The sequence below is a fragment of the Artibeus jamaicensis genome, unplaced genomic scaffold (genome assembly GCF_021234435.1).
Source record: "Artibeus jamaicensis isolate MK-2021 breed Jamaican fruit bat unplaced genomic scaffold, CSHL_Jam_final contig_518, whole genome shotgun sequence".
NCBI lineage: Eukaryota > Metazoa > Chordata > Mammalia > Chiroptera > Phyllostomidae > Artibeus > Artibeus jamaicensis.
Window position 1 is genome coordinate 4523062 of NW_026521870.1, and position 18540 is coordinate 4541601.

Below are 18540 nucleotides of genomic sequence, written 5' to 3' on the forward strand. Positions count from 1 at the left end.
AAAAGACCTGGACCTAGAAAATAATAAGATACTGAAGAAAAAAATTGAAGATACAAATAACTGGTAGCACATACTATGTTCATGGATAGGCAGAATTAACATCAATAAAATGTCCATACTACCCATAGAAATCTATACATTGAAAGCAATTCCTTTTGAGATTCAATGACATATTTCACAGAAATAGAAGAAATATTTCAAAAATTTATATGGAACCACAAAATGCCTCAACAGCAACAGCAATGCTGAGAAAGAAGAACAAAGTTAAAGGAATCATGCTGCCTAATATCAAACTGTATATAAGGCTGTAGTAGTCAAAATAGCATTGTACTGGTATAAAAACAAACACATAGATCAATGAAACAGAATAGAGAGTCGAGAAATAAACCCACACCTTTATAATCAATCAATTTGACAGAGGAAACAAGCATATACAATGGGCAAAAGATAGTTTATTGAATAAATGGTATTAGTAAAATTGAACAGATATGCGCAGAAAAATGAAATAAGACCAAGTTGTTACAACAGACACAAAATAAAATCAAAATGGATCAAAGGCTTAAATGTAGACCCAAAACCATAAAAATTCAAGAAGAAAAAATAGGCAGGAAAATCTCAGACATTGCTTGTAGCAATATTTTATCAGATATGTCTCCCCAGACAAGGGAAAGAAAAGAAAAAACAAACAAATGGAACTACATCCAATTAAAAAGGTTTTGCATAGCAAAGGAAATCATAAATGAAATAAAAGTACAACCCACAGAATAGGAGAACATATTCACAAATACATCTGATGAGGGGTTAATAACCAAAATTTACAAAGGACTTACAAAACTCAACACCACAAATTAAAAATTGGGCAAAGGACCTGAATAGGCATTTCTCTAACGAGGACATACAGATGGCCAATTGACATATGAATATATGCTCAACATCACTAATCATCAGAGAGATGAAAATTAATACCACAATGAGATATCATCTCACACCAGTCAGAATGGTTATCATCAATCAATAAAAAAAAAAAACAAGTGATATCAAGGATGTGGGAAAAGGGTAACTCTTTTGCACTGTTAATAGAATTGCAGATTGGTGTAGCCACTGTGGAAAGCAGTATGGAGATACCTCAAAAAATTTAAAAAGGACCTCCTTTTTGACCCAGCAATCTCACTTCTGGGAATATATTAAAAAGAACTCAAAACATTAATTTGAAAAAAACACATAAGCACCCCTGTGTACATCTCAGTATTATTGTCAATTGTCAAGATATGGAAGCAGTTCATGTGCCTGTCAGTAGATGAGTGGATAAAAGAACTATGGAACATTTACACAATGGAATGCTCCTCGGCCCTAAAAAAAGAATAAAATTTTACCCTTTGTTATATATGAATGGACCTGGAGAACATTATGCTAGGTGAAATAAGCTGGTCAGAGAACAGTAAATACCATATGATTTCACTCATACATGGAATCTAATGAACAAACTTAACTAACGAGGAAAATAGGCATAGACTCATAGATGGAAAGAAGGATGGTAGTTAGTGGGGTAGTGAGGTAAGAGGGTAGAGGGAAAAAAGAAAAACAAATTTTATTTATTTTAAGCACATATAAAAGACATATTGTTAGAAATAATATGACCCTAATGGTGTTAAAAGATGACTTGTATATGCCAGAATACAAGCATATAAAAGCTTGCTATCTAATCAAAAATATAGGCTGTAAATTTAAAGAAAATATATATAGTACAAAATACATTTTGGTAGACATTATTCATAAAATTAATTCTGTTATTATTATGTAAAATGGGTAATATAAAATGTTTTAAAAAGTTGTATCTTGAATTGATCCTACAGAATGGATTAGATTAATATAAATAAACCTGTGAGTAGGGGGCATTTTTGGTAAGTAAACCACAATAGCCAAACACAGGGATTGGAATGCACAGAGAGGTTCAAGGGATAGTGAGATAACCAAGTACCATATAGGATCTGTATAGGTGATTACTGGGAACTTTAACGTGATACCAGTCACTTGGCAAACCTGCTGAAACACAAGTTCTAATTCAGAAGTTGTCAAGTAAAACCGGAAATGTTGTCTTTCCAACGAGTTCCCAAATGAGGCCCAAACTGCAGTTCCCAAACCACATACAATAATAACACTGAATAGACAGTTAACTGCAGGACCCTTAAATAGAGAAGCTAATGTGACCTAATGGAGAAATCCCGATGCGAAGCAAGGAAGGTTAGCAACAGTGAGAAAAATGATTAAAAGATATTTGCCGGATGTTTTAGGTAATTTGTTTTGTCTGGATTTGAGAAGAGGACTTTAACAAAAAACAAAAGATTTCATTTGTTTGTAGGATTAAACTAATATTATTCAGAAAATGAATTTAAATTGTGGAGTATGATTCAGCCTGGGAATAACAACTCATATCTGTTTAGAGTTACACTGGCATTTACAGTGAAATATTGGAGGAATGTGCACAAGCCATAAAAAATGAAGATATGAAGCTCTGAAGTAATGTGAGCATTTGTTTGGAGATGGTCATTTCAGTCATGGAGCAAGCTGCAATCATCCAGGAAAAGAGGACCACAAAAGTAGAAAAGAACTAAAAGCATAATACTTATCTTTAAGAGGAAGAGAAACAAAAAGTAAGGGTTAAAGAGACCCGAAGGAAGCAATCACAAGTATGGAAGAATCAACGCCCAGTGAAAGATAAATTTAAATGAGGAGAAGCAGTCTGAGGTATACATAAGAAGTCGTACAAGTAAGGAGGCCTTTCAACTTAGAAACAGAACATCATCAACAATTTGAGATCTGTAGGGTAAATGCCTGATTTTAGTAAGGACCAAACCTCCATGGATGACCTTGAAATGTCAAAGTATAATTGAATTATTCTGAGCTACATCATGTAAAAATTTCTGCTGCTGGGATATAACCTAAGAATCCTTGAAACACTAATTCAAATGAGCCTATGCACCCCAATGTTTATAGCAGCACAATTTACAGTAGCCAAGTGTTGGAAGCAACCTAAATGCCCATCTGTAAATAAGTGAATCAAAAAACTGGTACATTTATACAATGGAATACTACACAGCAAAAAGAAAGAATGAGCTCCTACCCTTCACAACAGCATGAGTGGATCTGGAGAGCATTATGCTAAGTGAAATAAGCCAGGTGGTGAAAAACAAATACCATATGATCTCACCTATAAGCAGAACCTGATCAACAAAACAAACAAGCAAGCAAAATAGAACCAGAGACATGAAATAAAGAACAAACTGACAATAACCATAGAGGAGAGAGGAGAGGAGTAACAGGGAAAAGAATGAGAAAGGTTGTCAAAGAACATGTATAAAGGACCCATGGACAAAGCCAAAGGGGGTAGGATTGAGGTTGGGGGACAGGGGTGTGTGGGGCAGGGGGGAGGGGATGGGGAAAAATAGAGACAACTCTACTTGAAAAACAATTAAAAATTTAAAATATTTTCTTTTATTAAAATATTTTCATTATCTACAAAACTACTGCTGAGTACAGTATTACATTTATAAATACTATATATTAATATAATCTATAATACATATTTATATAATGTATTTATATACTGTTTAGTATGTTACTATATATTATTTAATGTATTATTTATCTTGTGTAATCTACCTGGAGGTACACTTCCCATCCTCTTATTTATACCATACATTGGAACTTGCACACTTTTATCTCATGATAAACAGGTGAGGCTGGTCAAGGTTTAAGTCTTCAATATTGTGTTTGTTAATCCCTTGTGAACCTAAAACTCCTGTAATTCTCTCAGAGTTTGAATAAATACACACACACACACAAATTTGAAATAATACCAGGTTTACCTTAGATAATTTTCTTCTTATTTAAGATTTGGAATTCAGCATAGATACTCAATTACTACTTTAATATTACTTCATACAGTTGAGAGATTATAAATCCTTATTTACTTCAGTTTTTAATGTAATCTTTAGATCTTTGTGTTGTCTCACCAACATTCTATTTTCTAAAAACCCTTCATCATCATAATAATTTAAGTAAGTTGTGTGTTTGAATGTTATAAACATCTATATTTTAATTTTCAATACTAGTGTAGGATTAAACTCAATATAATATGGTGTCCAGTAAATAAAATCATGCCCTGTTCATAAAATTGAAACACAATTTGTGTACATTTTTAGTAATTTTTTTTCTGGCTTCTCATGTGTTACTTAACATTTATACTTTGAAAGATTTTTAAAAATCTGATGATAAAGCCTACCAAATAATGCTTAATCAAGCACTGGAAATATCTATGATATTTTATTAAGATTTTGTTTATTTATTTAGACAGAGGCAAAGAGAGAAAGAGAGAGAACCATCGATGAGAGAAACATCAGTCAGTTGCCTCTTGCACACCACCAACTGAGGACTAAGCCTTCAATCCAAGCGTGTGCTCTGACCAAGAACTGAACTGTCAACCTTTTGGTTTGTAGGACAACACCCAACCCACTGAGCCATACCACTCAGGGCAAGCAATGGAAATATTTACAATCAAAGACATGCATTTTACTTTCCGGATTATTCACAAACTTGTGTAACAAACCTCAATATAATATTGCCTTAAATTAACCAATTTCATGCAACCTAATTAATTACTGATGAGGGAGATTAAAGGTTTTGGTGATCTTTCAATATCTTTCCCTTCTAAGGTATGTTGGTGATGCCTAGTAGGAATGAGCCTGGTTAGGCTTTTTGGAGCTGAGATATGAGAATAAAACAGAGCTGACCCATGTTCATTGTGAAAATTTTAAATAATACCTCAAAAACAACATTCAGAAGTTAAAGGTCAAAGAGAATAGAGTTTCCCAAAAATGATCAGTTAAAAGGAACTGAAGAGAGATAAAAATCAGGTAGCAGGTTATGGCACTGAAACCATGGTAAAAAACATCAAGCAAGAAGGATCACAAGAACAGGGTGAAAGTAGACATAAATGGATTTTTAATACTTTGGCACTGATAATGTAGAGGCTACTCTTCAGGGCGACTGCAGCATTGGTTATTAACAGGGTTGGAGATATCAAGGTGCTAGGTTGTCCAAGTCTGACATTGATTTTTCTAAAAAAAAAAAGGTTTAATGTAAAATCTCAAAGTCAAAAAATTTAAGTGTTTTTCACTTGATAAAATTATTCCAAATTCAGTTAAAACAACAAATGGTGATGCTTTGGCCAGGTAGTTTAGTTGGTTGGAGCATCATCCCAGACACCAAAAGGTCACAGGCTCAATTATCAGTCAGGACACGCACTGAAGTTGTGGTTTGATTCCTGGTTGGGGTGTGTATGGGAGGCAACTGAGCCATGTTTCTCTCTCATATTGATGTTTTTCTCTCTCTCTTCCCCCCTCACTCCCTTCCTTTTACTCTATGATCAGTAAGAAACATATCCTTGAGTGAAGATTAAAAGAAATGGTTATTACTCTTGTCATAAAAATTAAAATAAGAGTAAAGAGTGAAGCCATATAGTGTGGGAGATAATAACCCACACAATAGAGACAAACAGATGAATTGACCCTGAGTATATTTCTGGTTCCACCACTTACAAACTTCTAACGATGACACCAAAATCTCAGGGAAAATGCAAGAGTTAATTTATATAATGAATAAAAATAGTGGCCTATAGATAGTAAATTTTGTGTGTCATCATGGGTGGTCCACGGTGCCCAGACATGTGGTCAAAATTTATTCTAGATGTGTCTGTGAGGGTGTTTTGGATAAGATTAACATTAAACAAATTTATGTGTCTGAAAGTTTATTTTACTTTCCATTACCATTTATCCCTTTATAACCTGTCACCTCCACAATCATGACACTGTTGTCCACGTCTATGAGTCCTTTTCCTTTTTGCTCAATCCCTCCACCCCCTAGCTTCCTTCCACCTTAGCTGTCCGCCTCCTCTATCTATGAATCTGTCTCTATTTTGCTTGTTAGTTCAGTTTGTTCATTAGATTCCACATATGAGTGAAATAATATGGTATTCATTGTTCCCTGAGTGGCTTATTTCACTCAGCATTATGTTCTCCAGGTGCATCCATACTGTTTCCAAATGTAACATTTTTTTCTTTTTTATGGCCAAGTAGTATTCCATTGTGTAAATGTCCCATAGTTGTTGTATCCACTCATCTACTGATGGACAGTTGGCTGCTTCCAAATCTTGCTGAGTGTAAATAACACTGCAATGAACATAGGAGTGCTTGTGTTCTTTTGAACTGGTATTTTGGGTCCTTTGAATATATTTCAAGAAGTGAAATAACTAGGTCAGAAGGCAGTTCCTTTTTAATTTTTTGAGGTATCTCCATACTGCTTTTCACAGTGGCTGCGCCTGTCTACATTCCCACCAACAGTGCAAAAGTATTCCCCTTTCTCCACATAATTGTTAGCACTTGTTTATTGATTTATTGGTGATAGCCATTCTGGCAGCTGTGAGATGATATATTCTTGTGGTTTTAATTTGCATTTCTCTGATGATTAATGATGCTGAGCATCTTTTCGTATTTGCCAACTGCATGTCCTCTTTGGAGAAGTGTCTTTTCAAGTCTTTAACCCATTTTTAATTGTTGTTTTTTTTTTGGCGTTGAGTTTTGTAAGTTCTTTATAAACGTTGGATATTAACCACTTTATCAGAAGTTCTCTTCCTAGAGAATCTCTTGTTCTTCATTTAGGATCTTTTCTTTGTATCCCCATTTTGGCCGCTCCTTTGTATTTTCTGCCTTGGTTGTTAAACTAATCACTGATAACCTCAAGCAGTACTCAGCAGCCTGGCTTAAGCACCACAATGTGGGGCAGAGTAATTCCTATGGGCAGGTCTACTACTTCCCCTCAGGCTGATACCACTTGGAGAGGAGTGCTCTGCCTGAGAAAGATGGCTCTTGTAGTATGGGAATGACTCAGCACAGTGATCCTGGCACCTGTTCCTTCAGTTCTCTCCCTAGAGCAACCAACCCCAGGCTCTTCACAAGTGTCCATAGTCCATTCTGCCCTCCCTCTGCTGAAGCCCTGTTTAAATGGCTGCAAATAAAACTTTTTGCATTGGCCCTCAAGAGGCTCTGTGCATCTCTTGTTGCCTCTCCCTGGCAGACAGAACCCCTGCTGCTTTTCACATCTGGATGTTATCTGAGTTCCTTTCGACTCTGGTGTTGTAGGCTGGACAGCCCAGCTTGGAGTTTAAACTCCACACTTTGCAGGAGGAACCTTCCTGCTATGAAATACCCTTCCAGAACTTTTTAGCTACCACCTGTGGGAGCCCAGCCAGCCCTCTCATGCCTTTGTACTCCCTGCCAATCTCATTGTAGTCAAGTGGTTTCTTCTGTCTGTCCTTGGTTACAAGGCTTCTCTCCACCTAGTGTTCTGTTGCTTATTCTACAATTTAGTTGTAATTCCAGATTGGTTCTGGGAGGAGGTTAGTGTAGCTTCCACTTACTCCTCCATCTTCTTGGATCTCTTGAGATTTTATTTTAATTTATAGCACTAAAAGTATGAATATCAAAACATTTAAATGAGCAAGGAACTAATTATATAGTTATATATAGCATTTACCTTTACTGCACATATTAAAAATAGTGTATAATATAATATGTGTTTGGATATATTATAACATTTCAAAAGGAAATAATATTCTTAATGAATCTACTAATGAATATATCTACATAAGCAGCTGTTTAGTAGAAATTAAGCTTTATAACTAATGTTTTCTGTTGTTCATTAACATATATTATTAGGCACAGTAGTTCTACATTTGTATTAGTTAAAATTAAATTATGTACTTAGTATTATTTTAAGGAAAATAGCTTTAGTATTTTAAACAAAGTATTCATAAATAAAAAGAAAAATTCACCTTTGTTTTTAAAACTAAACAGGAAAACAATATATTTCTTTCTCACAAAAGGCTTCTTTATTATAATAGTTCTTAACATTTTTTATTTCAAATAATTATCTAGTCAAACATAAAGTGATCTGTATTTTGTCTAGTTATTTTCAAAATAATTATATATGTAAAATATCTTTTTGATATTTTCTGTTTTATGCTCTTCTATGTTAAGTATCAATTCCACATTTTAAGAGATAATAAGAACACATGCAAAGTAATAAACAATTGTATATCACTTATATTTTATAAAGCCTTTGCTTGAGAGTGTTAAATTCCTAGAATCCCGTTCTTTCTTTAATGAAACTCAGAATTTCCTTTGCTACCAATTCTATTTTAAGCATTTTCTTGCTTTTCTTTGTAACATGGTTTTAGGTTGGATAAATACATTTCACACTAATTTACCTGTAGTTCATTAGAGGTGACTTTGCCAAGATATCCAGAAGAATATAGCAATAGTTCTAGACTAGAAATATGGCTACTAATGATACTCCCAATGGTATAGGAACAGCTGACCATGCAACACTCAGAAAAATTAAGTACAACTTAAATTATTTGTACAGAGAGTTGGATGCTAGATTTCTCTAGCAAGGAGAAGTGGGCTACTCCTTGCTGGAGCCTGAATGGTACTACCCCAGATTAGAGCACAGAGAGAAAGGGCTCCAGGGCTGTTATTGCTGGAGAATAACAGGTTACTATTTCTTAACCTCTTCATGTTGTGTTACATGTAAGAAATATGTATATTTATACAAACTGCTAAGTTAATCAGGAGACACTGCTCAATGAGAGGGGGGGATCTCTACACCTATAACCTATTTGTCACACATTCTGTGTTCATGGGGCACTGGAAATGTTTTAAACTGTTTGGAAGATAGACTTGAGGTTGCCTTCAAGGCACATTATCTTATCATCAAAACAAAAAGGGTGGGAGAGAAATCCCAGGAAAAGCTTAGCAATCACAAATCAAATATGAAGCATATTAAAATGTGGATATAATCATCAACAAGTGATAGACTGATACAAAAAACTAACAGGGTGGTCTTAACAATGGCTGTTAAGTGGGGGACACAAAAATTGAATTTATTTATTTAAAAGTGTGTATTTATTCTCACATATTTGAAATTCAGTCATCTTTGACATACTCTCCATTTGGTGAAATGGAGACATTTTTTTTCACTGCTGAAAACAATTTTTTGAACTCATTGATTTTGATGTCTTTTAGTTCTTCTGGCATTTTTTTTTATTTCACCCCTTTGACACTGGCAAAATGTTTTTCTGTGGGCTCTTTTTTCACCAGGGGAAACCAAAAAAAGTTGCTTGGGGTGAGATCAGGTAAACAGGCAGGGTGGGGCATGGGGTCATGCATTTTTGGCCCAAAACTCCTGAACACACAGTGTGGTGTAGGCAGGTACTCTTGTAAATCACCCATTAAGAAATGGGCAAATGTGTTGAAAGAATCTTAAAAAAAATCACTGAAGCCAAATGCACCCTCTCACAACAATACCAGCTAGAACACTGATACAGATGGGTTCCTAGAACACTTACCCAATAGAGAAGCCTGTACTGCAAGGGGCCCACCTACCAAAAAAATAATTCCAGGTCTTTTGGATTCCCCCTTGTATTATACTTTGAGTGATCCCAGGGTTATGATATTAAATTATTAGAAAACATTTAAAAATACAACTAAGATTGCAGTTAATGCTTTACAAAATCATAATCATACAGATAAACTCTATTGGTTTTCTACTTTTAAATCACAAAGCAGAATATATAATTTATTACTGACCATATAAAAGTAAAGTGCTAAGGACAGAGGTGAGAAAAATATATAATAAGAAAAAGAAAAAGTAATAAGATTAGGAACAAGTTGTCTTCATCTGATGTAGATAGAAACTTTAGATAATTGATTGTGTATGAAATAAATATGTAAGCACATTTTATAAATTACACAGGTAAGCAATAAAATAGCATAATTATCCAATTATCAATATATTCAGAGAAAAGAAAGATGAGAAATGAAGGATAACAAATTTTCAAAGTCCTCAACATCCATGGTGGAGAAGAATTAATAGATAACTTTACATCCCATAAATCAAGAAACCAGATAATTTGTAGAAAATAATCCCAAATTACATTGGAATAGAGATGAAGTGATGGCAAATATATAAGGATTACTATTTCTATGCTGTCTACTATACTCTATAAATGTATAAATTATTTTGATCAAAGTACTTAATATTAACCTGAAAATTTGTCCCCACAAAATTATTTGTAAGATAAATTTCTCTGTCTCATGACATGCAGAAAAATTCAAAGATACCTAAAGCTGAGACAGTAGGAAATTTGTTTTATTTTTAATAAGTTTATATTATTCTTCAAGAGAAATGTCAACCAATCAATGTGAATAATAAATGTAACCTTCCAGGTCTTTCAAATGTATCTCAATATACATTAATGTGTATTGGTTTAAAGTTCACTTATATGCTTGCCTTTAAGAAGGTAATGAGTGAGAGAATTTTCTGTCCAGTTTTGATATGTTGTGCTGGCTTTAATGTTCTTCATAAAAACGATTTTCCTTATTTATTTGGAATTATTATATAAATTTCATGTGTTAGTTTCTAAGGAGGAAGGAAAGAAAATCTAAATTTTCACATTATAAATTGTGGTATATAGAAAATTGAGTATATGATCATTGGTCTACCAAATATGCTTTTGTCTTCACTTCTTAACTTTTATGATATATTTTTCATCTCTGTACAAATGTTATACATGAGAAGTTAGTATATAAACACACCCAAATCTCTAAAATCCAGTTACTTTTTTTAAACTCCGAAATTCCATAATTTTCAAAAGAAATGTTTAAAGCCTTTATCCTTTTTAACTTTCAAGTCTAACTTTATTTTTTTACTTTAATTTTTATCTTAAATGATTTTATAAATTTTTATTGAATTTATTGGGGTGATGTTGGTTAATAAAATTATATGTTTCAGGATACAATTCTATAATACATTACATCATCTGTATCTTATATTTTTTGTTCACCAGCCCAAGTCAGTTCTCCTTCCATCACCGTTAATCCCACCTTTACCTTCTTCTACCTCCCCACACCCCTTCTCCCTCTTGTACTCACCATACTGTTGTCTGTGTCTGAGTGGTTTTCTTCTTTTGCTTTCTTCCTTGCTTAACCCCTTCACCATTTTTAACTATTCCCCCAACCCCTTCCATTCTGACAGTTGTCAGTCTGTTTTCTGCATCTATGAATCTGTTTCTATTTTGTTAGTTTATTTTGTTCATTAGATTCCACATAAGTGAAATCATATTTTATTTGTATTTCTCTGACTGGCCTATTTCACTTAGCATAATATTCTACAGGTCCATCCATGCTATTGCAAAAGGTTAGATTTCCTTCTTTTAGCTTAGTAGTATGGCTTAGTAGTATTCCATTGTGTAAATGTACCACAGCTTTTTCATCCATTCATCTACTGATGGACACTTGAACTGCTTTCAAATGTTGGCTATTGTGAATCATGTCTCAGTGAACGAAGGTGAGCGTACATATTTTTAGAATTAGTATTTCGAGTTTCTTTGCATATATTTTCAGAATTAGGATCACTGGTTGATTTTTAATTTTTTTAATTGATTTCCACAGTGGCTGTACCAATCTGCATTTCTGTCAATGGGCAAAAGAGTTCCCCTTTTCTCTTAATCTCACCAGCACTTGTTTGTTGATTTATTAATGACAGCCATTCTGACAGGTGTGAGGTGATATCTCATTGTAGTTTTAATTTGCATCTCTCTGATGATTAGTGACGTTGTCATCTTTTCATATGTCTATTTGCCATCTGTATGTCCTTTTAAAATAAGTGTCTCTTCAGATTCTTTGCCCATTTCTTAATCAGATTGTTTGTTCTGTTTGGTGTTGAGTTTTATAATTTAGCTGTAGTTTTGGATGTTATCAGATGTATCAGCAGATATGTTCTCCCAGTCAGTGAGTTGTCTCTTTGTTTTGTTGATGGTTTCTTTGCTGTGCAAAAACTTTTTACTTTGATGTGGCTCCATTTGTTTATTTTCTTATCTTGTTTTCTTTGCCAGAGGCAATATATCAGAAAAAAATTTGCTATAAGAAATACTGCCTATGTTTCTTCTAGGATTTCTCTGGTTTTGAGTCTAAGATGAAATCTTTAATCAATCCACTTTGAGTTTATTCTTATATATGATGCAAGAAGATTGCCTATTTTCATTTTGTGCACTAACTGTTCAATTCCTAACATCATTTTTTAATAGACTATCTTTACCCTATTGTATGTTTTTGCATCTTTTGTCAGATGTAAATTGATTTTAAAGGTGCAGGTTTATTTCCAGGTTTTCTATTCTGTTCCATTGATCTATATGTCTGTTTTTATGCCTGCATCATGTCCTTTTGAATACTATTACCTTATAGTATAATTTGATATCAAGTATTATGATTCCTCCAACTTCCTTCTTTTGCAATATTGCTGTGGCTATTTAGGGTCTTTAATGGTTTTATATAAATTTTTAGAATATTTGTTTTGGTTCTGTAAAACACGCCACTCATATCATGATAGGAAATGTGTTGAACCTATAGATGCTTTGGTAGTATAGACTTTTTAATGAAGTTAATTTTTTCTATCCATAGGCACATCATATGCTTCCACTTATTTGTATCTTCCTCAATTTCTTTCTTCTGTCTCTTATAATTTTGCAGTTACTGGTCTTTTACATCATGAATTAATTTTATTCCTAGGTATTTTATTATTTTTGAAGCAATTATAAATGGGATTCTCTTCTTAGTTTCCTTTTGTGAAAGTTCATTTATTGGTGTATAAAATGCAAATAATTTCTAGATATATATTTTGTATCCTGTTACCTTATTGAATTCATTTATCAATTCTTATAGTTTTTTGGTGGACCATTTAGGCTTCTTTATATATAGTGTAATGTTACCTGCAAGTAATGACAGTTTTACTTCTTTCTTTCCAATTTGAATGAATTTTTATTTCTTTTTCTTATCTGATTGCTGTGGCTAGAATTTCCAGTAGTATGTTGAATACAAGTGATGAAAGTGGACATTCCTGTCTTGTTCCCTATCTTAAAGGAAACTATTATAATTCTTGCCTATTGAATATGATGTTGGCTGTGGGTTGGTCACATATGAATTTTATTACATTGAGGTATGTTTCCTTTATTCCCACTTTGTGGAGAGTTTTTTTTATCATAAATGAGTGTTAGATTTTATCAAATGCTTTTTCTTCATGTATTGACATGATTACTTATTTATGCACCAAACCTGCATCCCCAAAATAAGTCTCATATAATCACAGTGTATGACCCCTAATGTGTTGCTGGATCCAGCTTGCTAATATTTTGTTGGGGATTTTAGCATCTATGTTCTTCAGAATATTATTCTTATATATGATGCAAGAAGATTGTCTATTTTCATTTTGTGCACTAACTGTTCAATTCCTAACATCATTTTTAATAGACTATCTTTACCCTTTTCTTTGTGGTGTCTTTATGTGGTTTTAGAATTAACATAATTCTGGCCTCATAAAATGAGTCTGGGAGGCTTCCCTCCTCCAGAATATTTTGAAATAGTTTGAGAAGGATAGGTGTTAGTTCTTTAAATGTTTGGTAAAATTCACCTGTGAAACCATTCATTCCAGGACTCTTGTTTGTTGGGAGTTTCTAAATTATTGCTTCAATTTCACCATTGTAATCTACCTATTCATACTGATTCCTTTAAAAATATTTTAATATTTAATTTATGTATATACTTTATTGATTATGCTATTACAGTTGTAATAGCATACAATTTTTTTCTTTTTCTTTTTTTTTCTTTTACTCAGACATCTAAGGAAGGTAGTTGCCAACATGACTGGAATTCTGGTGGAAACCATGAATGTTTGGACCATTCATCCTTGTGACAGTTGTCCCAATTTTTACCCCTTTGCCCCAGTCCACCCTGTACCCCCATTCCCTCCAGAAATCCCCCCTTAGTTCATGTCAATAGTTGGGGCATCTTCTACACTATACTTTTTATCTTTCTTATTGTTGTTCAAGTATAATTATCTCCATTTCCCCACCACCACTTTCCCTGGGCAGTTATATTGAAAATCTACCTGGGGTGAGGGAGGTTATTGAATCAATTCTTCTTGTTTTGCAACTTTAAAATTAGTACTTGATCCTATTTTAAAGTTGCAAGACAAGAGGAACTAGTTCAATAACCCCCCTCACCAGGTAGATTTTCAATATAACTGCCCATAGTGTTTTTTGTCTCTGGGATATTGCTTCTGCATATTCTGTGGCAATACACAGTTGTGCAATGTTCCTTTTTATCTTTTTATTCTTTCTTTGATAATATGTAACATATTTTCAAACATTTATTTACTGTTTCTAATATATACCATGCTCATCATTAATTCACTGACAATCAAAAACAGTATATATTTTAAAGAAACTAAATTAGTTAGCATGCTCAGTTTTAATAGGTCTCCAAACATTTGCTTGTTATAGCATAGTAGGCTTATGGGAAAGGTGCTTTCCACCTAAAGGTTTATTATTCAGAAGAATGTACGGAAAAGCATGTTTTTACTAACTCCTTTCCCTAAACACTATTCTCAATATGTTAGAATAAAATAACAATGTGTGAGTTTAAATGTTGAAAACTGTGCTAGACTGCTGATGAAAAAATATGTTTGGCAAAATATTTCTCCTTTAAAATAATATTATTTTCCTCCAAGAAACCAGCTGGTGAGTAGAGCAATACTCTCCTATTTTGTTACCAAATTACAGAATTCACTTATGTCCTGTGGGTAAATATAAAAACATAGTAATCAAAATCTTCTTACTTTAGAAATGCCCACCAAGCCCACTAATGATGTCTTGTTTATCTTAATGCTTTATTTTTATCCAGCACATTTGAAATATTTTACCATTCAGAATATTCTGGCAGCTTGCAAACAGATTCCCATATTTCAGAGAAGTGAACCTGCCTGGCCTTCTGCACAGCTGCCTGGCAAAGCTGGTGTCCTGGCCTGAAGCCAGGAGTTTCTCTCTGGAGTAGTCCCTGCATTTCTCATCAGACCAGTGAGCAGTGGGAGCTGTGAACCCAAAAGCAAATTAGATTGCAAAAGTATCATTCAGGTGAGTAGTGTTCTAGCATAAGGAAATACATGTTCATTTTGTAAAGCCATCGTTTGAAGAAAAATACATAGGAACATCCAAACACACAATCTAAGCTGCAATGGTATATTATATGAAAATATAAACTGTTAGACTGAAAATGTATAAAAATAAATTATGAGAAAATAATTTTGATTAGTAAAGATGTAGATAACTGTGAAAACATTGCCCCCAATTTATGAACTTAGGAAGTTTTATTTCTATTTTTATTTTTTTAATTTTATTTAGTTATTTTTCAAGTACAGTTTTTTGTCTATTTCTCCCATCCCAGCCCACCCCACCCCATGCTCCCCACCTCCCTCCCATTTCCACCCCCCTCAGTTCTCGTCCCTGTGTCCTTCCTATTTGTTCCTCCAAATCCCTCCCCCTTTTTCCCCTTAACTTCCCTTCCTTCTCCCCTCTGGTCACTGTCCCCTTGTTCTCTATTTCAGTGTCTTTTGTTTTTATTCTGCTTGCTTGTTCATTTTGTTGTTTAGGTTCCTGTTAAAGGTGAGATCATATGGTATTTGTCTTTCAACACCTGGCCTATTTCACGCAGCAGAATGCTTTCCAGTTCCATCCATGTTGTTGCAAAGGGTAGTAGCTCCTTCTTTCTCTCTGCTGCATAGAATTCCATTGTGTATATGTACCACAGTTTTTGGATCCATTCATTTACTGATGGGCACCTAGGTTGCTTCCAACTCTTAACTATTGTAAATTGTGCTGCTATGAACGTTATACCATACACCAAAATAAATTCAAAGTGGATAAAAGACTTAAATAGAAGCCGTGACACCATTAAAGCCCTAGAGGAGAACATCGGCAAGAAAATCTCATATATTTCACGCAGCAACATTTTTACTGATATGTCCCCTAGAGCAAGGAATATAAAGGAAAGAATAAACAAATGGGATCTCGTCAAAATAAAAAGCTTCTGCATGGCTAAAGAAAACAGTATTAAATTAAAAAGACAACCAACTGTATGGGAAAACATACTTGCCAATGATACTTCAGACAAGGTTTAATCTCCAAAATATACAAAGAACTTACACGACTCCACTCTAAGAAGACAACCAACCCAATTAAAAAATGGGAAAAGGAAGTTTTAAATGTAAGGCTTTTAACTTGTAACAATATAAGCTGAGAAATATTACAAATTTTTAACAGTTTATTTGAGCAAATATCTAGTTGATTAGGCAGCACCAAGCCAGAGGTGTTTGCTCCTGCAAGAGAAACCAGGAAAGAATTGTACAGAGAAAGTGTGAAAGCAGGGTAGGAAACTATTAACTGGCAACAGCCAGAAGCCTTGCTAGCTGTTGGTGACTGGTTCTCCACAGCATTCTAGTTTCACAACTTGGAGACATTTACAGGCTAGATTTCGGATTGCTTAAGTAGGCTACCAGGGCATTAGGGCCATTTCAATTTAATGGGCTTCTTGTTTATTTAATTGAACAAATTTTTAAAAGTCTGTGTTTAACAACATCTAAGTCCCTTCTTTTTGTCTGGGGGTCAGTGCTTTGATGAAGATCAAAATATATTGTAAAAGTAAAAACCATTTCTAGGCAGTAGAAGTCTTTTTAATTATTATTGGTATAATATGAGAAAAATTATTTTAATGTTAAAAATATTTTTCTTTGAAATAATTAAAAGTAAATTAAATATAAAACCATAGTACTGAGTGACAAGATAACATAACTGTTAATGTCTGAAATAATATTTACATCTAAATGTCAAAACAGACTTTATTATGTTCTGTCATAAAACGTCCTTTGAAACTACTGTTAGACAAGAAATAAAATGTTAGTCTAATATACTATTTCTTCTTTCATTACCATGCAGTGTAAATATGAAATGGAAGTGTAACTCTGTGTTTTGATTGTCATACTCAGGATGCCATGTGCCATCAACAAACATGAAACAGTAAATGTAAAACTAGTGCATTTACTATACATAAGAGCTAAAGGATAAACATTACCTGACTTTTCCAAAGCTTACACATGATATTATAAATTACTTCTATAACTGTGAAGAACACTCATTGAAGTACATCTTATTACCATAAGTGTTTGAAATGGGTTTCCCTCATTAAATGGAAGATTCGGTAGTAATCTGGATTTATTGTCTAAATGATGCATAATTGTCTGAAGTTAAAATTTTATCCAAGCACTAAATCTCAAAAAATTAATCTTTAGATGAATTTAGATGAATTATATCTATTTTAGTAAATGAAGTAAATGAAAGAATAGAATCACATGGTAACTTTTCACAGTTATATTTTTTAAAAACTAATTATAATGTATTAATGCTGCTCAGCTGTGTAATTCTTGGTCCACTACTGTTCTATATGCTTTCAGAGACATATAGTGGCGTTCTGAGCATATCTAATTCAGGATGAGTTGCCTACTTATATCACCAACAAGTAGACCTTCATTGTTAAAAATATAGACATAATAAAGATATTTCTCTTATTTTAAAAAATAATAGAATAAGAAAAGTCAACAGAAAGCAGTAAGGAATTTGTCCTATAACTTATCCATATTCAATTTTCAAAGTAAATGGAAATTTTAATTGCAGGTTCTGGTCAAAATTCTGAACACATACCCTACAAGAATTCTGATATTGTAAGAATACAATAACATAGTCACAGCCACAGAAAATAATTTGTAAATAAAAGGAGTCATGTTGATTAGTTCTTAAAACTAAATGTGAATATGATACAAATAAATGATCAGTTAAAAGTAATTCATAGGCAGCAACTTTAACTGAGGAGGAAATTTTTTTGCACATGTTAACGGTGGTGAGAAATCAGATTTTGGAAAGCCATGTGTTCAGGCAGTCTGCCTCTCTCTCTGCCTGTATTGGAGACAGACAATTTATAGTGTGCCATCTGGAAGGGTTGCAGACGGCACCCAAAACAAATCCAGTTCAAACTCTACAAGTTATATATCCAGTTGGGAAAACAACGCCTTAGGCATGTTTAAGATTTTACCTACTTCTGCTCTTTTGTTTCGTTGATGTAATTCTTTGTGATTTAGATGCTTACTTTTTGGAAATCACATTTGCGATCCTGTCTAATCTCTCAGATAATCTTTTTACACAGTGACGTGTTTTGGAATCTATCCAAGAAAGGTATTACTGCCTTCTGAGAAAAGGATTAAATGGTTCTACCTAAGCAGTTCCTCTTCTATGCGGCAACATAATCTTCTAAAACATAAATCATCTCAAAGATAACAACCATAAAATCTGAATCTTTTTCACAAACCTGCAAGTAAGAAAAGGCTGTATTTTTTGCAGAGATTCTAAAGTTTGAAAGATGGTTACAGAATGGGGTATTTACCATTTTTATGACATTAATTTGAAGGCAAGCCACAGTCCTAGTGTGGCCCAGGGAAGTTAGAACTCTGGTGGAAACCCACATTCTTTCTGGCCTAAAGAACCGG